Source organism: Myotis yumanensis, unplaced genomic scaffold (assembly GCF_028538775.1).
Source record: "Myotis yumanensis isolate MYYU_CA2020_CCGP unplaced genomic scaffold, mMyoYum1.0.hap1 SCAF_4, whole genome shotgun sequence".
NCBI classification, from domain to species: Eukaryota; Metazoa; Chordata; class Mammalia; order Chiroptera; family Vespertilionidae; genus Myotis; species Myotis yumanensis.
The window spans coordinates 93,882,208-93,908,882 of NW_027223755.1; positions in this window are offsets into that span (position 1 = coordinate 93,882,208).

A 26,675-nucleotide genomic window follows, 5' to 3' on the forward strand; every position below is an offset into this window, starting at 1 on the left:
ATAAGCCCCTGACTCTAAGTGCTTCTTTGAGTTTTTATCTTTTTTGTGAACCCCATGCATGTAAATATTAGTAGAAATTAAGACTTTTTTCCTGTTAATCTGTCTTTTGCTAGTTTCATCCACAGGCCCCTAGATAAAGAACACAAGAGTATAAGGAAAAGTTTTTCCTTCCTGACACTGATTTTCCCATTTTGAAATACAACAAGATCCCACAGAGATGATGTGAATCCAATAAACTTAGATTTGCTTGATCAACAGGTTTTACTGGAGGTCCTTGGGGAATTGATAGCCAACTTTTATATACTGTACTAGAGGCCCGGTACACGACATTTGTGCACTGGGGGGCAGGAGGGTCCCTCAGCCCGACCTGTGCCCTCTCGCAGTCTGAGGGGTCCCTTAGCGCTGCCACAGAGGCAAGAGAGGCTCCTGCCACTGCTGCTGCGCTCACCAGCCATGAGCCCGGCTTCTGGCTGAGCGGTGCTCCCCCTATGGGAGCGCACTGACCACCAGGGGGCAGCTCCTGTATTGAGTGTCTACCCCCTGGTGGTCAGCGTGCATCATAGCGACTAGTCATTCCGCTGTTTGGTCGATTTGCATATTAGCTTTTTATTATACAGGATATGTATGTGTGGTGTGTGTACATGCAATAAAACCCCCACCAAAATGCAGTGTTCCAAATGATATAATTGCATAAAATGTGGGAATGCATGATTATGAGGATAATGAAATTCCCTTTTGCATGGTATATTATTCTATCTCACTTGTGATCCATCTACAATTACAAATATGACCAAGCCTTACAAACATTCTCAAAGTTCACTCTATACTAAAAACATGTGGTGGATTTGATTGCAAAAATAGCCATAATTCTTTATCTCTTCATCTGAAAACCACTTTACAGTGTAACTTTGCAGCTCCTCCTATCAAGGACTAAAGTCCATCTTCCCAGCCCTTTAATTGGGAAATGATTTGTTTGGGTCAGTGGAATGCAGCAGAATTGAGGGTATGCCAGTTTTGGACCTAAGCCTCCAGAGGGCCTTTTGGCTTTTGCTTTCTCTTGGGACCCTTATTCTATCATATGAACAGTCCAAGTTAGACTTTTGGAGAATGAGAGATCATGTTGGGAAATGAACCAACTTAGATCAGCAGAGCCACCTACTTAACTCATACCTAACACAAATGTATGTGTGAGACCAGCAGAACAATCCAGCTGACCTATATAGACTGTAAATGTCTATTGTTTTAAGTCATTGAGTTTTGTGGTAGTTTGTTATGCAGCAATAGCTAACTGATACATGTAGCATTGCAGACACTATTTATTGCCTAAAAATATCTATTTCTCTCTCTCTTTTTCCCAGCTAACAGAATATAATTTTTTTCAAATTCCTTGACCTCAGAGAAGGTAAGCAATGGCCAATCACATTATCTCACATTGCTGGCTTCTCTTAGGCATGGAATTATGAACCATTCTGGCTCCTGATGGGACCATTCCTATGGTAACTATAATGAGCAAAGGTGAGCATATGAATCAAACATATATCTTAGTCCATTTAGGTTTCTAGAACAAAATACCATTTGACAGGATGACTTAAAAAACATTTATTTCTCATAGTTCTGGAGGTGGGAAGTTTACTATCAAGGTGCTGGCAGATTTGGTGTCATATTCATAGTAGGCCCTGTCCTCACTTGGCAGAAGAGAGAAGAGAGCTTTTTAGGGCCTCTTTTATAAGGGCACTAATCCCATTCATGAGGGCTTCATTCTCACGACTTAATCACCACCCAAAAGTCCCACTTCCTAATATCATCCCATTGGGGTTAAGATTTCAACATATGAATTTGGGGGGAACATAAGCATTCAACCTATAATAGTATGCCAATCAGAATTCTTTTCTAGGGTTTTATATATGGAGTCTAGAAATGAGAAATATATGACTGATATGGGGGCTAAGTCAGATTGATCTGTTTTAGAATAAAGCATGAAAGCTGAATTCTTAAAATAATATTTTTATTGATTTGAGAGAGAAAGGGAGAGGGAGAGAGATAGAAACATCAATGGTAAGAGAGTATCATTGATCATTTGCCTCCTGCATGTCCCCAGTAGGCATGTGCCCTTGACTGGAATTGAACCCAGGACCCTTCAGTCTGAAGGCCAACACTCTATCCACTGAGTCAAACCAGCTAGGGTGAAAAATGAATTTTTACATCTGAATATTTTGGAGAAAACTCGTATCTGTGTAATAAATTTACCAAACAGTGAATGTCACCTCCTTCAACATACAGACTGCACACCAAGTTAATAGTAAGCCTTCATATTTCTGGGAAGAAAAATGCCATATCAAAAACAAGATGATACATAATCATTTTTATGACTCACTGAAATTTTCTTTTTTAACCTGGATAAAAACAGTTGAAGCCATGGAAGTTTATAATGGGTGGGATAAACAGATCAAAAGAACTAATCTCCAAGGAGATTTAAAATGCTTTTGAGCCCAGCCAGCATGGTTCAGTGGTTAAGCATCGACCTATGAACCTAAAAGTCAAGGTTCAATTCCTAGTCAGGGCATATGCTGGGTTATGGGGCTCGAAGGAGGCAGCCGATCAATGATTCTCTCATCATTGAAGTTTCTATCTCTCTCTCCCTCTCCCTTCCTCTCTGAAATCAATAAAAATATATTTAAAATGCTTTTGAAACCCTCCTTGATATAGACCACATTTTGAACTCGGTCATTCTGGGCCCTGTTTGCCAACTTGTCTTGCATCCATATTTTAGACTACAGCGCCACCTTCTGGAGGGAAAATGACATAAATGCTCCACACATCCACTAACATTCAAAGTTGATTCGCAAGTTCCTGAGATGTCTTTCTTAGTCATTTGCATGATTTCTCATTGGCAGCTCATTTTTTTTTTTCCCTTTTTGGAAACAGTATCATCTCAGCGAGGCAGTGAAACTAGATGTAAGCTGTTGATCACTTCCCTTTTCTCAAAGAGAAATTTATGGCATAGTTTCATCTTTATATTTATGGTTTCTGCAGCAGGAGACTGATTGAAATAATTACCCCTCCCTCAGCATGTTCTTCCTTTGAACGCTTGTGTCACTGAATAGGTACTGGGTTTTATTTTCTTACTCTCAAGGGAAATCAATTTCTCTGCAGCTTTTCCTGTATTTTGGTCTATTCTGAAGCTTCTTCTTGAATGCAAATATTTTAAGAACTATTTTACATTAATGTCATATTTTTCAGAGATTAAAAATGGTCAATTTATTTTTTAAGAATATACATAATATAGTAAGAATAGTTTTAGATTTAAAGAAAAATACTGACGATAGTATAGGCAGTTCTCGTATACCGTGTACTCAGTTTCTCTTATTATTATCTTACTTTAGTATAGCACATTAATAAACAAATATTGATACATCATTATAATTTTTTCCCCCTGCTAATCCTCACCCAAGAATATTCTTTTCCTCTTTGATTTTTAGAGAGAGTGGGAGGGAGGGAAGAGAGACAGAGAGAAACATCAAGGTGGAGAGAGACACATCAATTGGTTGCATCCTGCATGCACCCTGACAGGGGCCGGGGATGGAGCCTGCAATCAACATATGTGCCCTTACTGGAATCGAACCCGAGACCCTTCAGTGTGAGGGCCTACGCTCTCACCACTGAGAAAACTGGCTAGGATGATACATCACTATTTTTTTTTTTTTTTTAAATTAAATCTTTATTGTTCAGATTATTACATTTGTTCCTCTTTTTTCCCCCCATAACTCCCCTCCTTCCAGCTCCCACCCCACCCTCCACCCTCACTCCCCACCCACTGTGTTCATCCATAGGTGCATGATTTTTGTCCAGTCACTTCCCTCATCTCCCACACCCCTTTTTCCCCCAAGAATAGTCAGTCTATTCCCTTTCTATGTCCCTGATTCTATTATAATCACCAGTTCATTCTGTACATCAGGTTATTTATTCACTTGATTCTTAGATTCATTTGTTGCTAGATGCATGTTTGTTGTTCATAATTTGTATCTTTACCTTTTTCTTCTTCTTCCTCTTCTTAAAGGATACCTTTCAGCATTTCATATAATACTGGTTTGGCGGTGATGAACTCCTTTAGCTTTTCCTTATCTGTGAAGCTCTTTATCTGACCTTCAATTCTGAATGATAGCTTTGCTGGATAAAGTAATCTTGGTTGTAGGTTCTTGGTATTCAGCACTTTGAATATTTCTTGCCATTCCCTTCTGGCCTGCAAAGTTTCTGTTGAGAAATCAGCTGACAGTCGTATGGGTATTCCCTTGTAGGTAATTGAGCCTCTTTCTCTTGCTGCTTTTAAGATTTTCTCTTTGTCTTTTGCTCTTGGCATTTTAATGATGATGTGTCTTGGTGTGGTCCTCTTTGGATTCCTTTTGTTTGGGGTTCTCTGCGCTTCTTGGACCTGTAAGTCCATTTCTTTCACCAGGTGGGGGAAGTTTTCTGCCATTATTTCTTGAAATAGGTTTTCAATATCTTGCTGTCTCTCATCTTCTGGCACTCCAATGACTCTGATATTAGACCGCTTAAAGCTGTCCCAGAGGCTCCTTACACTATCTTCACACTTTCGGATTCTTTTTTCATTTTGCTTTTCCAATTGGGTGTTTTTTGTCGAATCTTTGGTTTGATTATTGTACTCCTCTGGTCTGCTATTGGGTATAATATTCTTTATTTCAGTCCGTGTATGCTTACTTTCTAATTTCTTTATCGTAGCATCGAGGGTCTCATTAGTTTTCGTGAGGCTCTGCACAAATTTATGGCAAGCCCTCAAAATTGCGATTCTTAGCTCCATATCCTCCATTTCTGTCATGTTTTTTTGTCTCCGCATCTTTTATGCTTTCTTGGTGCACCCCCTTGTGGTCTCTGTGCGCAGTCTTGTTCTAGCCAAGCCTTAATTGTTGTAGTTAACACTAGAGGGGTTTGACCACCAGGCCGGCTGGCTGTGGAAATCAGCTGTGTGGAAAACGTCTGCCTTCTGGGGAGGTGATAATCCAGCCTTTGCCTGAGGCAATCGGCAAATGGCTGTGCGCAGGTTTTGGGCGGGGCGGGATCAACAGGGCGGGCGGAGGGAGCAGTTATGGCCACGCTCAGTCCCGTTCCCAGAGGCTCTGCTTCTCAGAACCCCGGCAGCCGCAGCAAACCTCGGAGAGAAAGCTGCCCTCAGGTCCCAACTGATGCCGGATAATCCCGCTTCTCCCGTTTGAGTCTGGGTCCCTAGAGACTCGCCCGGATCTGGAGCCCAGAGTCTGAGACTCACTCCCGGCAGAAAACGACAACCGCGCCCTCAGCCACCAGCCCGCTTTGCGCGCGCACCTCGGTACCTTTGTATTTTCCACACTGCGCTGCCTCTGAGCCTCGATTTGCTGTTCTCTTTCCTTCTAGTTGTAGAGTCTCTCTTCAGCCAGCCTTCCTGTGGTTCTGGGTGATGTCCGTTCAGTCTTTTAGTTGTATTTTTGAAATGGTTGTTTGCGGCAGCGGTCTCCGGTGTTTACCTACGCCGCCATCTTGGTCTCTCCGATACATCACTATTAAGCAGAGTCCAGACCTGGTTCAGATAGCCTTAGGTGTTACCTAGCATCTTATTTCTGATCCAGGATCCCATCCAGGACATCACCTTACATTTCGTTGTCATGTCTCCATAGGCTCCTCCTAGCTGAGACAGTTTCTCAGACTTTGTTTTTGATGACAGTTTTGAGAAGCACTGGTCAGGTATTTTGTAGACTGTCTCTCTATGGGGATTTGTCTCATGTTTTTCATATGATTGGGCCAAGGTTATGGGATTGGGGGAGGAAGACCATAAAGTGCTGTTTTTATCACATCATGACTTATCACTGTTGCTGCTGACCTTGAAGTCGTGTTTGTCGGGTTTCTCACTGTCAAGTTATTCTTGTAACTTTTAAGTCACTGTAAATTCTCTCCGTGACCTTGGGTGGCTGTTTCTTTGGAGGAGAAGCGTAGTGCTCTGACCCATGTCTCCCTTCCTTTGGCATTGCCTTGCCAGGCTGCTCCTGGCAGTGGAGCGAAGCAGTGGGTGTGATGGGATCCACTTGATTCAGTCTATTCTCTGCAGCCAGGAAAGGATGACCTGGGAAGACAATCTGAAAAAGTTAGTCAGGAAGCCAGAGTTGAGATCTGTTTCTAGGCTTGGAAATTCCTTTGTTTCGATCACCAAAAGCTCAAAGATTCCTTGGGTTTCGTTGAGGATGACAAAGAAAGAGCATTCCAGAGTCAGGAAATATAAGTTCTATTCTAGGGTGACTTGGCCAAGACAGTCGTGTAAAAGCAAAACGGGAACATGGAGTTGATACTGTTGACAGAGCAATCTAAAATAGAGCCGGGAGGCCTCCAGGAAGCCAAGCTAACACCCCCCCCCCCCCCGCCCCCCCCTACAGGTGACACTGAACCTGTGCACTTAGCAAAACCACAATGGCTGTATCCTAATACAGTTCCCGGAACTGGCTTTGCACCACTGGACTCTCTACTGAGAAAGAAGAATTTTCACCTAGCAATAGACAGGAACAGTTACTCGTGTATAGTATAGTGTACGTTTACTTGCCAGCACCAATCACAGCCCTTTCAAAGCAACTTGTCTAACCCCAGTAGGTCCCCCCTTTTAATGTCTTTATAAACTCTGTACCTTTCTTTTCCCTTCAGAATACAATTGGGGTTTTACCCAAATATGTATCTACAGAATTTCAATTCCTAAAAAAACCCCAAATAAAGCTTTTGTTTGCCTTACAGTTCTTGGTCAAAATTGACAGTAGCCTTCTCTGGATGTGGGTGGAGAGGATACTGAAAAAGCTCCATTACATCATCTACTTGATGACATCACATAGCTCCTGTAACTGAATGAGCTAGGTAGCTCACTGAGGTAGACCTTATACCACTAATAAAAAACAACCATCACGGCAAGATTAATATAACCAGCAATTGTGTATTCACTCTTACAATGTGGCAAGTAGTGGAAATTTAAAGTAATGAAACACATATAATCCTATATAATAAAAGGCTAATATGCAAATTGTCCCTATGGGAGGGAGATCGACTGACCAGGAGTTAAACTTGCACTGACCACCAGGAGGCGGTGTGGAACATGGCTGATGTCAATGATGCAGTGCTGGCAGCAGGCGGCAGTGGAAGTGCTGCCAGCCCTAATGGTCCCCGACGAGAGCTGGACTGTGGTGGGATGGTGGAGCAGGTGAGCAGGCAGCGCCAGGCCAAGGTGGGTGCCAAGGGAGGCCCTGGCAGGCAGCTGGGGGAAGGGAGGCCTTAGCCAGTGGTGGTGGCATGCAGCCAGGGGAAGGGAGGCCCTGGCCAGCAGCTGGCAGCCAGGAGCTGCTAGGGACCCTACCTGTGTACGATTTCATGCACTAGGCCACTAGTGTGATATAATATTATATTAGCTTCATGTGTACAATTTAGCAATTAAATGTTTATATAGCTTACAAAGTGATCACCTCAATAAGTCTAGTACCTATCTGACACCATACATAATTATTACAAAATTATTGACTATATTTTCTATGCTGTACTTTACATCCCTGTGACTGTTTTTATAACTTGCAATTTGTACATCTTAACCCCTTCACCTTTTCCACCCAAACCTCTAACCCGCCTCCTATCTGACAACCATCAAATTGTTCTCTGTATCAGTTTGTTTGCTCGGGGTATTTTTGTTTGCTTGTTTGTTTTTTAGATTCCGTATATAAGTGAAACCATATGGTATTTGTCTTTCTCTATCTGACTTATTTCATTTAGTATAATACCCTCTAGGTCCATCCATGTTGTTGCAAATAACAAGATTTCCTTCCTTCTTTTTTATGGCTGAGTAATATTCCATTGTATATATATGTACCACCTTTTCCTTATCTATTTGTCCATGTACAATTAGGCTGCTTTCATATCTTGGCTATTATAAATAATGTTACAATGAACATAGGGAAGCATATGTCTTTTTGAGTTAGTGTTTTGGATCTCTTTGGAAACATACCCTGAAGTGAAATTGCCAGGTAGTTCTACTTTTAATTTTTTGAGGCGCCTCTATACTGTTTGTCACACCAATTTGCAATGCCACCAACAGTGACAAGAGTTTTTCTTTCTCCCATTCTCACTAACACTTGCTTGTAGATTTATTGCAGACAGCTATTCTGACAGATGTGAGGTGATATCTCGTTGTGTTTTTAATTGCGTTTCTCTGATTATTAGTGATGATGAGCATATTTTCATGACTATTGGCCATATGTATGTTCTCTTTGGAGAAATGTCTATTCAGGTCCTTTGGCCATTTTTAATAAAATTTTTGTTTGTTTGTGTTTGTATTAAACTATGAGTTTTAAAAAATATTTTGAATATTAACCACTTAAAAGATAAATCATTGGCAATTACCTTCTCCCATTCTGTAGGTTGTCTTTTTTTTTTTAGTTTTTTTTTTTAATTGTTGACACTATTACAGATGTCTTTCATTACCCATCCCTTACCCCCTTACTCCCCTTTACCCACTTCACCCAGCTACCACTACTCCTGCCTCTGGTCATCACCACACTGTTGTCTATGTCCATGGGCTATGTATATATGGTTTTTTTTGGCTAATCTCTTCACCTTCTTTCATCCAGTCCCCCCACCCCTCTCTCCTTAAAAGTTATCAGACTGTTCCATGTATCCATGCCTCTGGGTCTGCTTTGTTTGTCAGTTTATTTTGTTCATTAGATTCCACATATAGGTGAGATCATGTAGTATTTGTCTTTCTCTGTCTAGCTTATTTTGCTTAGCACAATAATTTCTAGGTTCATCCATGCTGTCACAAAAGGTAAAGTTTCTTCTTTACAACTGTGTAGTATTCCATTGTGTAAATATACCACAGGTGTTGTTTTTTGTTTTTGTTTGTTTTTATCCACTCATCTGCTGATGGGCACCTGGGCTGTTTCCAGATCTTGGCCATTGTAAATAACACTGCTATGACATAAGGTGCATATATTCTTTTTGAATTCTTAGGATATATTCCCAGAAGTGGGATTACTGGGTCAAATGGCAGTTCCATTTTTAATTTTTTGAGGAATATCCATATTGTTTTCCACAGTGGCTGCACCAGTCTGCATCCCCATCAGCAATGGACTAGGGTTCCCTTTTCCCCACATCCTCACCAGCACTTCTTGTTTGTTTTATTGATGGTAGCCATTCTGACAGGTGTGAGGTGATATCTTATTTTTTTGTCTTCCTGGTGTTGAGTTGGATAAGCTCTTTATATATTTTGGAAATGAACCCCTTATTAGATATATCATTGGCAAATATTTTCTCCCATACAGTGGGTTCCCTTTTCATTTTGTTAAGAGTTTCCTTTGCTGGGCAGAAGCTTTTTAGTTTGATGTAGTTCCATTTGTTTATTTTCTCCTTCTTTTCCCTTTCCCTAGGAGGTATATCAGCAAAAATATTGCTATAAGAGATACCTGAGATTTTACTGCCTGTGTTTTTTTCTAGGGTTTTTATGGTTTCATGACTTACATTTAAGTCTTTTATCCATTTTGAGTTTATGCTTGTTTATGGTGTAAGTTAGTGTTCTAGTTTCATTTCTTTTTTTTTTAGTATGTAGCTGTTCAGTTTTCCCAACACCATTTATTGAAGAGACTGTATTTTCTCCATGTATGCTCTTACAAATTTTGTCAAATATTAATTGACCATAGGTTGATTTTTGGGCACTGTGTGCTGTTTCATTGATCTATATGCCTGTTATTGTGCCAGTACTAGGCTGTTTTGATTACAATGACCTTGTAATATGCTTAGTTTGATATCAGGTATTGATATTTCAATGTGTCACAGCCCTAGAAATAATCCCTTCTCATGAAAGGATCTTTGCTCCTGATTATAGGAACATGATGGAAGGTCTGTAACTATCTATATATATAAAAGGCTAAGTGACCATCCTACCGTCTGACCGGCTGGTAGGTTTGATGTGCACTGACCACCAGGGGGAAGATGTTCAATGCAGGAGCTGCTGAGCTGTGGTGACTTGGCAGTGGCGGTTCTCCTGTAATGCACTCCAGAACCAGAGAGGAGGGAGCCTGATTCCGGGGTGCATCACCCGAGATCTGCCCTCTTGCAATCCAAAGCCTACCCCCTAAGAGCCGAACCTACAGACCAGGCCAGTCCCGAAGGGCAGAGCCAAGCCCCAAAGAGGTGATTTGAGACCCAAGGATGGAGACTAGCCCAGATGAGCAGAACCTAGCCGGGAAGAGTGGAAACCAGACCTGAAGGACGGAGCCCAGTCCCGAAGGTTAGGGCCTAGGTCCGAAGAGCCTCAGGCTCTTTTGAGGAACTCGAGGCAGAGTGGAATACACATAGCAGGTAAATTCTTGCTAGGTAACTCAGAAACAATGGGACTCAAGGGGTATCTAGGCAATATGAACTTGCTTGAAGCCCTCTTGTTCACCATGCTTAATTCAAATTAGGGTAAGGAAACATCCTAAAATCTCCTCCCTGAAGCAGGCTTCTCTGTTTAACTCTCTTGGGCAGGAGAGGATATTTTTTGTTTGTTTCTTAATACACAATTTAAAGTTAATATCCCAAAATGTCAGCCTCAGGGTGACAAAACTTTGGTCTCTTCACCCCTCTATATCTCTGAACCTCTCATGGGGTCTCTGATTCTCTCATGTATGTGAGATTTCCATACATATGTATGTATTAAATTTTATTTATTTTCTCTTGCTCATCTGTCTCATGTGTATGTGATTATTAGACCAGCCAGAAGAATCTTGAGAGTAGAGAAAATTTTGTTTCTTCCCCACAGTGTATAGAATGTCACCAGCTGACACCTGGCTGGCATGGCTCAGTGGTTGAGCGTTGACCTATGAACCAGGAGGTCACAGTTCAATTCCTGGTTGGGGCACATGCCCAGGTTGTGGGCTCGATCCCCAGTGGGGGACTGCAGGAGGCAGCCAGTCAATGATTCTCTTTCATCATTGATGTTTCTATCTCTCTCTCCCTCTCCCTTCCTCTCTGAAATCAGTAAAAAATATATTTTAAAAAACTAATGTCATCAGCTGAGATATCCTAGTTAACATAGTTATTAATATCTCTAGAAGCTCTATTTTATTGCTTAGATTGGTTGATCTAAGTACCATCATACTTAATTCCTATAACTATATGTAAGTGAAGAATAGAAGACAAAAATTATACATATATATAGTTATTTCCTTCAATAAGTCTATCTACACATTTATTCATCCGACCATCCATCCATTCATCAAATATTTTTGAATAGTTTTTTAAAAATTTTTAAATTATATTTTATTGATTTTTTACAGAGAGGAAGGGAGAGGGATAGTGAGTTAGACACATCGATGAGAGAGAAACATCGATCAGCTGCCTTCTGCACACTCCCTACTGAGGATGTGCCTGCAACCAAGGTACATGCTCTTGACTGGAATCGAACCTGGGACCCTTCAGTCCGCAGGCCGACGCTCTATCCACTGAGCCAAACCGGTTAGGGCTTGAATAGTTTTTATATAGCAGGTACTGTATATAAGGGCTGGATCTTGATTGTCTTCAACTTTCAAAATTCCAATGATTCAAAGTTGATTTCCAAGACCCTGAGATGGTCTGCCACTCCTACTTAGTATATGACTATGGAAACATTCCTTTACAGGAAACCCAAATATCTTTTCTTCATTATCTTTTGGGTTAGTCAGGACATTTTGGGGTGAAAAAGGCTAGGAAACAAAGTAAGGATGATCAGGGCAGAGCTGGCCTCCGGGGCTGGAAAATGTCTTTACCTTCTCTCACACTCCAATTTGGTGCAAAGAACATTTTTAATACAAATGTTTGGATCAGAATGATAACAACATAGATGAAATGTCGATAAGAAAGCATTATTTAAAGTGAATGCTATTAAACCAATGTAATTCCAGGATCAATGATCTACATGGGTCAATGAAACTATTCTAGTATTCCTTGAATCATTTCATTTTTTATTTTGCTAAAGTTAGTGGCATGGAAATCAATTGTTTTCTATTTAAATTTTGGAACAAATTTTATTTAATCTATTATTTTTCCTATTGCATATACTGATTATAGTTTACTATTGATTTTATAGTATATGAATTTTCTATTGATTTACTATTTCTGCCAGTTTAGCAAAGATAGACATTTTGTGCAGAAAATTTGATTCTCTCAACCAAAAGTAGATTTGATTCTTTTAACCAAAAGGAAATTTGACCCTCTGTGATGTTTAGTTTTTCTCAGTGTAATTTGAATTGATAACTTATGGCTCCAATCTTACCTAATAATAGACAAACATGTAAATTGACCATACCTTCGCTACGCTAACCAGCCAATCATGATCATATGCAAATTAACCCAACAAAGATGGTGGTGAAGTTGCATACGTAGGCACGAAGAGGCGGAGCGAAGACCAAAGGCGGCTCTGGCCAGAGTAGTGAAGACAGAAGGCAGGTCTGGCCGGAGTGAAGGCTTGGGTCCCGGGTGCTGGAGGAAAGCTGGTGCCTGCAGCCAGAGGAAGGGAAAGCCTATTGCACGAATCTCTTCGTGCAACAGGCTCTTCGTGCAGCAGGCCTCTAGTACTCATTATAATTGAGTAAAACAATAATAGTTTGCATTTATTTCTTAGTTACTCCATGAGGAAATTGTAAGATATTTTGTGAGGTAGAGAGATAGAGAGATAAAAATGAGAGGTGATGGGGGCCAGGAAGGAAAACTTGTCCTTTACCTTTCTACGTTCTTTTGACTGATCTAATAATTAAATTGAGATGAGTCCAATTAACAAGAGAAAATAATAAAATTTAATTACAGGTGTACATATTGGAATCCCACATACATGAGAGGTTCAGAGACAGAGAGGTAAAATGAGGTTACTATGACCTCCAGAGCTAAGGAATGAGATAAGGTTTTAGAGGAGAGGAGGGTAATTTGGGAGGATGATAAGAGCAGATGTTCAGAAACTAGAAGCTTGCCCTGCCCTATAGATAGGTCATAAAAAGTTATTTCTAGTGTTACTCTTACTATGGGCAAGACACCAATTTGAATTCTTTAAGGGAGAGGTAAAAGTTTCTCTTGAGCCCAGAGTCCAGATTATGTTTAGCTCAAAATAATCCTTGTGCCAGAGCAGCACATCCTAGTTGCTGTTATGAATCTCTTTGCATGGAGGAGTGTGGTAAAAAGGAAAGACACAGAGTAGGGCGAGAGATGGGGAGGACAAGTAGAAGACTACAGAATTCATCTTGTCTGATTTAAGGAGGCCTAGATCAGTTTTTAAGATGTCTCAGGATCAAGTCAGTCTTGATGGTTCTGATTTTCTTTAGAGGAGAAAAAAACAGATCTCCAGGTGGACAGACTTGGGCTGCAATCCTGTAACCTGCTGCTTACTCCCCACTTTGCCCTTGAAAGTCATGGAATCTATTTGATCCTCGTTTTTTTTTTTTTGTTTGTTTGTTTGTTTTTAATCTGTGAAGTGGGAGATATTGAGAGTACAAATTTCATTAGGATTGCTGTGAGGATTAAAAGAAGCTCGAAGCCTAGCTGGGTAGCTCAGTTGGTTAGAGTATTGTTCTGATATGCCAAGGTTATGGGTTCGATTCCTGGTCAGGGCACTTATGGGAATCAACCAATGAATGCATGGATAAGTGGAACAGCACATGATATTTCTCTCTCTCTCTCTCTCTCTCTCTCACAAAAAAATTTAAAAGAGAGACTCCATGTTGAACAAGGAACACAATATTTGAACATAACAAGAGCTTGATAAATAGTTGGATATCATAATTCATAATAATAATAACTGTTTCTAGTAAATAGACCCCTAAAATTATCTTCTGTCTTGAGAACTTGCAGAAACCCTAGTTGCTGTTTTATTCTGTGTCAAACCTATATGACCTGTGGTATGCTAGTAAATGCTTAACAACTTGCTTTCTAGGGGAAATAAAGCTTTGATTTGTATTATTTGCCAATTTCTGTGGTTTAAATATTTCACGATAGTCAATTCATTTTCTTTTTTTAATATATTTTATTGATTTTTTTACAGAGAGGAAGGGAGAGGGATAGAGAGTTAGAAACATCAATCAGCTGCCTCCTGCACACCCCCTACTGGGGATGTGCCCGCAACCAAGGTACATGCCCTTGACCGGAATCGAACCTGGGACCCTTGAGTCTGCAGGCTGATGCTCTATCCACTGAGCAAAACCAGTTAGGGCTCACCATAGTCAATTTCAAGATACATCATTGACCGCAGAGTAGGGAAGAAATTGACAATTGCAACCCATTGTACAGTATTTCTGCTACATAGATACAATAGACATACATAATCTCAAGAGCATAGATAATAGTAAAATGTAGTAAAGTACCTAGAAAGTGATACATTTTTAGTATTACCTTTGTTTTTAAATGATTTATAATTTTCAGTAGTGACTGTGTTTAACAATCAGCATGCAAAATTTACCCTATCAGCTTTTGTGATCCAGTTTGAATCAGCCCCAGCAAATCATTGCATAATGTACTTCCCTCTCCCTCATCTTCATAGACAATCCATCACCCAGTCCTGCTCATTTTATCTCTTAAATAGCTCCTTTAATCAGTTCTCTTCTCTCTATCTTCATTGCCACTTTCCTGGCCCCCTCCTGCCTGGATAGCTGTAGATACCCTTCTAACTTTCATTTTGCACCGGCCCCCTTACCCCATCCATTCTTTCCGTTCAAGTTAGATATATCTTTTAAAAAAAATTAACTTTATTTTATAGAGCAGTTTTAGGTTCACAGCAAAATTGAGTGGAAGGTACAGGCATTTCCTATGTAGGCTGTCCAGAATTGCACAACCTCATCCTCTACCAGAGTGGTACATCCTATATAATAAAAGCCGAATATGCTAAGTGTCCAGTTATCCATTCAACCATTCAAAGTGTAATGTACTAATGATATGCTAAGGCTGCTCAACTGCTCACTCTGATGTGCACTTACCACTAGGGGGCAGACGCTCTGACCAGCAGGTTAACTTGCTGCGGGGGGGTCTGGCCGATTGGGACTGAGTGAGATGGGCCGGACACGCCCTGGAGCCCTCGCTCGGTCCCTCCCCAGCCCGATTGTGCACTGGTGGGGTCCCTCAGCCTGGCCTGTGCCCTCTCGCAATTCGGGACCCCTCAGGGGATGCTGGAGAGCCGGTGTGAGCCCTATCCCACAGGCCACTCTCTTTGGGAGGGCACCAGACGCAGAGCTCATGGCTGCGGCAGGCACAGTGCGGCCAGGATGAGCAGGAGCAGCAGGTAGAAGCTGCAGGTGGCATTGGACTGCGGGTTTCGGCCCGATCCCTGGAGGCTACCCAGAGGGACCCCACCTGTGCACGAATTTATGCACCGGGCCTCTAGTTTGTTATAATCAGTGTATCTACATTGACATAATTACCCAAGGCCCACAGTTTACATTAGAGTTCACTCTTTGTGTTGTACATTCAGTGGGTTTGGACAATTGCATAATGACATATATTCACCACTATAGTATCATAAATCAGAAATTACAGAATAGCCTTAGCTGGTTTGGCTCAGTGGATAGAGCATCGGCCTGCCGACTGAAAGGTTCTGGGTTTGATTCTGGTCAAGGCACATGCCCAAGTTTTGGGCTCAATCCCCAGTAGGGTGTGTGCAGAAGGCAGCTGATCATTGATTCTTTCTCATCATTGATGTTTCTGTCTCTCCCTCCCTCTCCCTTCCTATCTGAAAGCAATAAAAATATATTTAAATTAAAAAAGAAATTACAGAATAATTTCACTGCTCTCTAGCCATGATTTTTGCACATGTCAGTTCATTATTCCTAATCACCCTTCTTCCCTCTTTGCACCTGGCTAAATTCCATCCTTCTTTATTATTATTATTTTTTAAAATCTTTATGATTGAAAGTATTATATATGTTTCCTTCCCCCCCCATTGACTCCTTCTAGTTTTCCCTGCATCCCATCCTTCTTAAGCATCATTCCCTCATTTGTTTATTTGTCTGATAAATATGTCTCCCTAGATTGACAAGTTTTTTGAGTACAGGGATCATGTTGGTTTTTGTTCCAGCACCAAGTACATAATACATGCTCAATAAATATTTGTTGAGTGCATATTAACTACAGCTAATTAACTCTGAATCTTATAGACCTGGTATTTAAAATATATATATATATATATATATATATATATATATATATATATATTGATTTCAGAGAGGAACGGAGAGGGAGAGAGAGATAGAAACATCAATAATGAGAGAGAATCATTGATTGGCTGCCTCCTGCATGCCCTATACTGGGGATCAAGCCAGCAACCTGGGCATGTGCCCTGACCAGGAATCAAACCAGGGCCTTGTGGTTCATAGGTCAACACTCAACCACTAAGCCATGCCAGCCAGTCTAGACCTGGTATATATATATTTTAAATGATTTCAAATAGCACTGTCCAATGACATCTGAGGCCCAATGATCCCCATTCCAAAATACCTCTGAGTCTTCCTCTTTTGTTAAGAAACATTGAAACCAGCCCAAATGACCCTCAGGTTCTTTTTCCTGCCTACAAGAAGCCAAACACATGACACAGATGCTGATGGAAGGAAAGTGATTTATTCAGGTGCCAACAACCTGAGAAGATGGCAGACTCATGCCTTAGCAAACATCTTAACATCTCAGGGTTGGCAAAGGGCTTTTATAGAGGAGTCATGGGAAGAGGGGAACTAAGGAATTCTGACACATGTAGTTTCACATTCCTGCTCTCAGGTGGTTTTGACGTTCTCTTTTGTGTGTGTCAGCATCTGGCATGTTTTTCTCTCTGCCGGTTTTATTGCTAATGTCTGGGGACAGGATGTTGCAGGCCTCATCAGCCATGGGCATTTGCTACACTCCTGTGATTGAGGCCACATGTTTAAATATGAAACTATTAATATCTTAGACTATAAGTTTTATTAGTACATTCTTATTTTTTATTATTGGTTAGTTAGTTAATTAAATGTGTGTTTTTAAATACTCTATACCGTATTACAGCATCTTTTATTTTTCCAAATAAAAAATATTGTTTATTATTAGTTTTTAAATCACAGAACTCCAGGCTGAATATCATTAGACATAAACACACGCATACACAATTACTAATTTTGGGAGTTGTCTCCCATACTCTGTCTCAAAATTTGGCCTAGTTATGCCTCATGGAATTTTTCAGTTCAACCTCATACACTAACTTGGGATAAATAGAAAAAATGAAGTCTTTTAGTTTTAGCCACAGTCCCAAAATGCTATTACAGGTAGAAAATTTGTTGGATGTCGGTCATTGTTGCTGGGTTAGAACAAGAATAAGAAAGCTGCATATACAGTTCCAGATGTGATTAAAATGTGAATATGTATGCTCCTGACCAGCAGGCTTTGTTCTCTTTCCCTTTCATTGTTTTGTTTTGTTTCTTTCAACAGGGGTTGCTTTACATGCTTCCATAAAAATATATCTTCTATTCAGAATCACACTGGAGAGCAGGTGGTTTGAATGAGTAGTACTGTTACATATTAAATAATGGAGTCTACAATAGAGAAATCTGAACTCTGGGGTTACAAATCAAAATAAATGCTATTTCAAGGTAAGTAAACAAATGACTTGGCTGGCTAGTAAAATGTTTAATTCTTTCTAAAATCATAATTAAAATTTGGACTTCTGCTTTATGCTGTATTCCAAGAAAAAAAACAAAACAGGTAACCTACATCTGCATAATGATTCACAGAACATCTCTTTTTATTTCTCTCCTCAGTGCTGAGAAATGACCAGGTCCTGGAAGTTGTAATCTATGTCGCTTGGGTTTTTTGGTGCTCAGGTAAAAACTGCCACAAGGCTCAACCTTGATGAACACAGACTGTTTCTTTAAGTCTGATGGTAGCTAGGTGGAGGCCCTCACTTAGAGATAACAAGAATGTAGAATGTAGAAGCTAGGGCAAGCTGAGAGCTGAGGACAACTTTGCTAACCGACTCAGAGGCCACAGTAGAATGTGAATATTGAAGCCAGCAATCTTAAGAAGCATTTTATCTCACTCTTTTTATTGGAATTTATTCCTCTTTCCAGCTTATACTCTTTATTTACAAAGACCATTCAACTGAGATAAGAAACTGTGGCTTTTTTGTATTTATATTTCTCCTAGGTTGAATTTTCCAGAAACATGATGAATATTTATAACAGCATTAACCAGCTCACTTATCGTCAACTGATGGCTCTGCAGCACCACCCTTCACTCTTTCTTTCTGAGTTGCCCGGCCAATAATTACTGTCTAGAGTTTTGGACAAAAATGGAAAATTTCCATCTTATTTGGCATAAAGCCCTCAATTGCCCAGTGTATTATTCAGAGGAGAAGTATTTATTAGTGATACGTGATTTTTGGACTACAACATGGGGTGTTCCTCTGAGCAGGATGGTTCCTTGGATTCTTTGTCCGTCGGAGTGGAAGAATGAATCCATGGACTGAAGATGGTATAGCAAAGGTGGAGATTTATTGAAGAACAAGTACAGACTCCCACGTGGGGAGGGGGAAAGAATCCCACTGAGTTCCTTTTCCTTATGGCTTATAAAGGCTGCAGAGCCTGGTGCCTTGATATCTCCTCTGATTGGTCACTATTCCCCTAGACTGGTTACTATAGCAACTCCTGGGCTCAAAGGTTGAATCTCACATGGGACATGTGAGGTTCTCCCCCCTCCTTCCTTGTTGTTTTTCTATTTCTTTTGGGCTTTTTTCCTCTCCTTCTGGATGAAGGGCTTCCTTCTCTTTATTTTGTAAATATAGACCTTTTGCTGTTCCCAGTTCCCTCATTCAATGGAAGTGTACCTGTTGCAGCTTTCCAGATCCCCCATTCTACGGAAATATACCTTCTGCTGCTCTGCAGCCCTGTGCTTTCCTCCATGGTCCCCTTAATTTCCAAAAATTCTAAAATTTCCTAAACCTGTCCTATTGTTACAGAAGAGCAAAGAAATACCAAGCACACTTCCTAGAGAAAGGGAGGAACCCATTTATTAACACTAGTGACTAGTGGACTCTGGGTAAGAATTTCCAAATCAAAGTGAAGTAACATACCGAGGCTTTGCTTTTTATAATCTTCTGGGGTCTTTGTCTTGCAGATATGGTTCCGCCCCCTGTGGGCTTACAGGAAGGCCCCCAGGTGTTGAGGTTCCCAGGTCATATCAGATGATCTGTCCTGGGGCCAGCGATAATGACCTCCACCCGCCCCCACCCCCAGGGCAGTGCATTGTTCAGTTTTTATGCCTGACACTCCTTGCAAGACCAGTTTCCTCCTCACTATTTTACTCCCTAAATTCCTGTTTCATTACTATCAAAGGAGGAGACATTAGTGGGTTACATGAAATCCATTGGTGATAGAGTAGGAAGGTGGGAGAAAGCAAAGCAAGGAAATACCTGGGATTGGATAAAAAGTAAAACGATAGACACATGCTTCTTTCACATAAGTGGGTACAGGATCCTTAGTAGTCAACAATTAACACAATGAAGGAATTTGTGGTTTCAACCTGGTGCATTGGTTGCACCTTGAAGGGTCCAGAAAAAAGGAAGTTACAAGTTACCCTGACATTCCAAAGGTATGTTATTGTAGATGCAAAAAGACAATAGGCTCCGTTAAGATCAAAATTGATCTTTGTCGGGGAAGATACTGGCCTAGGACATGACTACCCACTTTGAACTGCTTTTTAATTAAAGACGTTTTAATGTCAGACCACCCTTTTGTGGTTACTTTAGGTCTCTGAGTTTGCAAGGCCACCACACAGGCCTTCCCTGTTAGTCAGGTTAGCATGTGGCCCCTTTTTGTCCACACAGAAGGCACTGACTAAATGGGAGTATGACAGTGTAGTGAGGGACTGAAGAATTCTTTTTTTTTATTGTCTAAAGCTGTACATATGTCTCCTTTTCCCCCAATTGACCCCCCCTTGCCCCACCCCCAAAGAATTCTTTTATTCGGATAGATAGTGAAGACACTGGGTTTCCAGGTCTGAGGGGGCTGAAAAGTGATGTCAAAACTCTTCCCTCCCCTGCTAGCTCAGAGGAAGATGCCCACAGTGCAGGGAGACAGGAGGGTTCATTAGAATATTCTCAGAAGTTTACTTTTCAAAAGGGATGAATCCCAGTCCTTTGAAAAACATCTCTGGGATGCAAAACTGTCAAGGGGCTTTCTTATCTCTAAGAGATTTATAGACACATCAAAAGGTTAGAGAAAGCATTTGCAAACAGTAGGTTTCTCATGGAAATGTTTTGACAAAGGGAAGTGGGAAATGGCCTGTTTACATTTCAGCAGCCTGAAATTCCCAGCCCCACCTCCATAAGTGATACTAAATGCCTCCAATCTTTAGGGATGATTAGAACAGAAGAAATAAAATTTATGGTTGTTTTGTGTGTTTTTTCCAATTTCCACCACTCCCCCCAAAAAGCATTATTATAAAGGTAATATAATTTCATTGTAAAGAAATTGTTTTTGTTTTTTTTAATCATTATTACATTTTATTTTATTTTTTAAATTTTTTTATTGCTTAAAGTATTACAAAGGTTATTACATATGTGTCCTTTTTTCCCCCGCCCTTGACAATCCCCTGGCCTCCCCTACCCCCCAGTGTCTTATGTCCATTGGTTATGTTCATATGCATGCATACAAGTCCTTCCGTTGATCTCTTACCCCCCTCCCTCCTGCCCCCCAACCCTCCCCGGCCTTCCCGCTGCAGTTTGACAATCTGTTTGAGGCAGCTCTGCCTCTGTATCTATTATTGTTCAAAAGTTTATAATGGTCTCTATTATCCATGAATGAGTGAGATCATGTGGTTGTTACAGTAATAAGTTTAGCGAGTATAAGATAGTATAATCAAATTTCATTTCTTTATTAGAGTGAATTTTAAACTTTACTTAGAAGTGAAACTTAACTTGTGTGTATGTGTGTGTGAGACCCTGATAAGTAACTTGTAACACCCTGCAAGCTAACTCCTGACAAATAACTTGTAAACAACTCCCAGCATGTTAACTCCTGATAAGTAACTTGTAACCCCCTGCGTGTGCATCCTGATAAGCCCAGAAGGCCACCAGAACACACTGACAAGAGACACTGAAGAAGCCTGTTATAGTAATAAGTTTAGTTAGCATAAAGTAAACTCCATTTTGTATTAGCATAAGTTAGCATAAAGTAGACTCACTTTGTATTAGCATAAGTTAGCATAAGTAGACACCATTTTATTCTTAGACCAAAACTTGTAAACTACTCCAAAAATAAGATGTATGTATGATTGATAAGCTTTGAACATGGTCACAACTTTCCCGCCTGAGTGTATACCTAGATAGCAGGGCGGCACCCGTGTATGGCACCCGATATGAGACACTGAAGACGCCCAGCTTCAAGGATTTAAGGAGAGCAAATCTGCTGCGGTTCAGACGCTTGTCTGCCCTCCACAGACAGGATGCTCTCCTCCCCGCTGGAAACTGCCAAACTGCAAAACTGCCATTCTTGCTCTGCCTGAGCCCAAACTGCTAGAGGCGTCTCTTCGAGTCAAGAGACCGAGCTCCTTGCCGAGGCATATTTTGACGACCTCCGTGTGTCTCCTCTGTCGGCGAGTGTCTCTGGGTGGCCTGCCAAGGACTGAAACCCATCAGCTCTCTGGTAAATAAATCTGTGTGATTTCTTGCATTGTTTATCTCCTGTGTCTCTATCTCTCTCCTTAGTTTTGGTTAAGCTTGGCCATATTAATTAATAGTAAGTACCCTTTGACGTTTGTATTGGTATATCCAAATGAAACGAATTGGGTCACCTGTGCATACGTTCCTATAGATAATCGGAACAGTGGTATTTTTCCTTCATTGACTGGCTTATTTCACTTAGCATAATGCTCTCCAGCTCCATCCATGCCGTTGCAAATGGTAAGAGTTCCTTCTTTTTTACAGCAGCATAGTATTCCATCGTGTAGATGTACCACAGTTTTCTAATCCATTCATCTACTGATGGGCACTTAAGCTGTTTCCAGATCTTAGCTATGGTGAATTGTGCTGCTATGAACGTATGGGTGCATATATCCTTTCTGATTGGTGTTTCTGTTTTCTTGGGATATATTCCTAGGAAAGAAATTGTTGAAGTAAAGAAAAGTACAGTATAAGACAACTCAAAATCACCCTTTCAGGTTTACTCTAAAAGGATGAACTAAATTCGTGACTGCTTGGAAATTATGTAAATATCCTATTATAATTAACAATGTTTTTATGTTTTCCTATCATCAAAGCTAGTTCAGTATAATTGAATCAAGTATTTACCAAATGAAACATCATATCTAGACTAATTGCATGAGAACTAAAGGAAGCAATTATAATTATCACTAACTTTCTACTCACCACACCAGCATAACACTGTTATTTACGAAGCAAAATACCAATGAATAAAAGGTACAAGAAGGAAGATGTCAATAAAGAAAGGGCAGCCTCAGAATTAGAGGTTACCCCTTCTCTTTCCCATTCTTCTCAGAGATTCAGTATGGTATTCCCCATCCCCCACCCCTGATTAACCATCACATTTGCCTTAGTTTATCCTATCTCTGATTCTTCCTTACTTTGCTAGTGGAATGAACATCCATATGGCAAGTCAGATTATTCGTCATTTCTTACTCCTCTACTACTTATTTGTTCAACAAGTATTTGCTGAGAACCTATTATGTGACAGCCCTGGTCTAAGAGTTGGGGATACAACCATGAATAAGATAGGTGTGAGCTATCCTAACAATGCTCTCCTTGCCAACTGCTCCTTGCCCACTTCCTCTTCTTTCCTTCCTTTCATTACTTGGGACTCCAATACAACACGTTTTTGTATTTATTTCATTTTTGTGTCCCCGAGGCACAGCCCAGTGGACCACATTTTATACATGCTTTTGCAACGAATGAATGAATTCTCCTTTATTAAAATTATTTAATCAGAGCCTGAATGCTAGAACTGTTGCAGAGGAATTAAAAAAACTGCTTGGAATCTTACTGATACCGAAGTTTAGGACTGGAACCCGGATTCTTTGTCTGCCAGAATTGAAAAATGAATCCACGGACAGAAAGTGGTATAGCAAAGGTAGAGATTTATTGAAGAACAAGTATAGATTCCCACATGGGGAGAGGGGAAGAGTCCCACAGCACAGACTCCCACGTGGGGAGGGGGAAAGAATCCCACTGAGTTCTTTTTCCCCATGGCCTATAAAGGCTGCAGTTCCTGTCCTGACACCCCCTCTGATTGGTCAATATTCCCCTTTGAATTGGTTACTATAGTGATTCCTAAGGCCCTCCTTCCTCATAGTCCTTCCATTCCTCTGGGGGCCTTTTCCATCTGAATGAAGGGCTTCCTTCTCTTTATTTTGTAAATATAGACCTTTCTTGGCTACTTCCAGTTCCTTTGTCTTATGTAAGTGTACCTGTTGCTGCCTCCTTGTCTTATGGAGATGTAACTGCACCTGGCTTCCTAGTCTTATGGAAATGTACCTTCTCCCAGTCTGCAGCCCCGTGCTTTTCCATGGACCCCAATTCTAAAAAATCCCTCAGCCTGCCTATGTTCCTCCAAAATTCCTGCTTCATTATCATTTTTATCTGTGTTGTGTTTCTTATTTTTCCTGCTTATTAAGGTATGAGTCAATACAGTAGGTCCTTGGGTTATGTCGGAGATCCGTTCTTACAGCGCGATGTAACGCGATTTTCGCCGTAAGTCGGAACCCACCTACATAAGCACCTACGTCACTCACATGGAGCACATATGCAGCAGTAATGAAGTGAAATATGGAGCTTGGACAGAAACAGGTAGAATAAAATCTTCCCAAAAATTGCTCCATCAAGTCAAACCATCCCAGAACTATGGCAGTCAACAATAGAAAGCTATAAAACAAGGGTCCAGGAACTAACCTGACTTCTTTTAAGTTTGTTTTTTTTTTTAGATATAAAGCCAAGCCACAAAGTACAGAGACAAACTTAATACCTGGTTGGGAAAGCCCCTTTCTGCATCCCATAATAAGTGCTACACAATCCCAGATGCCTTCACTCTGCCAATCTCTCTCACACACACACACACACACACTAAAATAAAATTAATTAATTAAACTCAACTACCCATTGGCTTCCTCTCTCAGTTTCTGCATTCTGACCCATATATTCCAGCCTGGAAGTTGGGACTTTATCTCAGTATTCTTGTCCTCTGTGTTATGGACCAATGTTCGCGAGAGTAAGACCACCAACTCCAATTAGTTCTTAAGCAGCAAGTGAGGATTTATTGAAAGCTGGCCAGCGGCTGCCGTAGGCGTGTTCTCCCACAACAGCGCCGACCCTGGTTCTGGGCCAGCCTTTTATTCCCCAAAACCACACAACGGTTGGCTAAACACACACAAAGTTACCTGGGATACAGACACAAAGTTACCAGGGCTACATTAATCAATACTGCCCCGTTACCAAGGTATTCATTAATCAACTTGCCCAGTTGCTCTAGCTACTAATATCAACTTTCCCCATTTCTCTAGTTACTAATATCAACTTGCCCCATTGCCCCAACTACTAATATAAACTTGCCCCATTGCCCCAACTACTAATATAAACTTGCCCCGTACCCTAGACTACCCTCGACCACAGTTGGTTCCATTTCCCCAGTATAAGAGGGGCTTAACTGTAACACTCTGCAGCATTTTGTGGACGAAAGGGGCCACATGCTGACCTGACAAGCTTAGGAGAGGCCTGCATGGCAGTTTTGCAGACTCGGAGACCTAAAATAACCACAAAGGATGGTCTGAAATTAAACTTCAACTAAAAGCAGTTATGGTGGGCAGTTACGTCCTAAGCCGATATCTTCACTGATAAGGTCAACCTTTACCGTAACTGAGCCTATCTGTCTTTTTGCATCTAAGATAACATACCCTTGGGATGTCTGGGTAACTTGTGACTTCCCTTTTTATGGAGCCCCTGGGGCACAACCAGGTGTGCTGGGTCCCAGGACAGATGCCACAGATTCCTTCATCATCATGTTAATTGTTCCTGCACCCACCTAAGTATGTGTCCATCATTTTACTTTTTATCCTATCACAGAGGTTTCCCCGCTTCGCTTAATCCCACCTCCTTAAATCTGTCACCAATGAATTTCATGTATAAATACGGATGTAACCCTGCCATTCTCCGGAGCATTATCTCAATTCGTTGAGGTTCTGCTTCCTGGCATATGTCGACAGTTTGGCTCAAATAAACTCACAAAATTCTTTACAGGTTTCAGTGGTTTTTTTACGTTAACAATTTCGATAAATCTGCCTTCACTTTACCAATGTCCCTGGTCTAAATTCATTTACATCAGGAGACAAGAACCCAAACTCACTAGTAATAGGATCCACTGAGCAAAGAAATCTTGTCAAGATAAAATCACAAGATGTTCTCATAAATTTAGGGAAAAGCCACAATAATGTAAAATGGGGTCCTTGAAACCTATAGGGACAAAGAGTATAAAACCCTTGAACCCAAAGCAGGCTGGGTGCTTAGACGAGCTGAAGTGCCTGCTTGTGCTTTATGCCAAGTGTATTCTTAATAAAATTCACTTTTGTTGCTTCAACACTGCTTTCTATCACTAATCTGAATTCTTTCTCACAAGCATGACAAGAGCTGAGGATTGAGGAGAGCCCTTTGACTCAGGAAACTGTAATGCCCAGATTTCAGGATCCCCAAGAAACCACACCAGGGAGTCAGCCAGGTCCGATGCAAAAGCATAAGAGTCTTTATTCGAGCTAGCTCGGCTCCCCCACCTTGCTGACGCAGCGGCAGGAAGCAGAGAGAGAGACAGCTCTGTGGGGAAAGGGGGTTTTATAGTAAGGGGAGGAGAGAGGACTGTGGGCCCTGCCGATTGGCCAGGCGCAAGTCGGTGTCTTGTTACATAGGATGTGGTCGTATCTATGGCGTGCACTTCCCTTGATTAGTTTAAAGAAATCCTAGGCGTGGCTAGCAGAGGCTTGGGCTACAGGGAAGAAGCTCCTTGCTGAGCACATGGCTGCCGCCCCAAAATGGAGGATTCGGGGCAAGATGGAGGGCGTAGCCCTCGCCCTTTCAGAAACTCTTTTATAGAGGACTAGAGGCCTGGTGCATGACATTCGTGCACTGGGGCGGGGTTGGGGGGGGGGGAGCCCCCTCAGCTCAGCCTGCATCCTTTAGCAGCCTGGGAACCCTTAGGGGATGCCCAACTGATGGCTTAAGCCACAATCGGACATCCTTAGTGCTGCCGAGGAGGTGGGAGAGGCTCCAGCCACTGCCACTGCCTCACCACCATCAGCCTAGCTTATAGCTGAGCAGTGCTGCTGGGGTCCAACCCCAGCTGGTCCACAGGTCCCCAAAGGTGTGGACGGAGTCGGCAAAGAAGGAATGACACGGAGACAGCCTTCAGTTGATCAGCAGCCTAGCCAGGATCTCCAGGGAAGTTCTGTCTCTAGGTTCTCTTGCCATATTCTCTCACTAGGTTCTCCATCCAGCTTCTCCAGGTTCTTTAGCCAGGTTCTCTAGGATCTTTTGCCATGTTCTCTTGCTAGGTTCTCTTCTCTAGGTTCTGTCTCTAGGTTCTTCAGCCAGGTTCTCTCGCTAGGTTCTGTTTCTAGGTTCTGTCTCTAGGTTCTGTGTAGGATCTCCAGCCAAGTCCTGTCTCTAG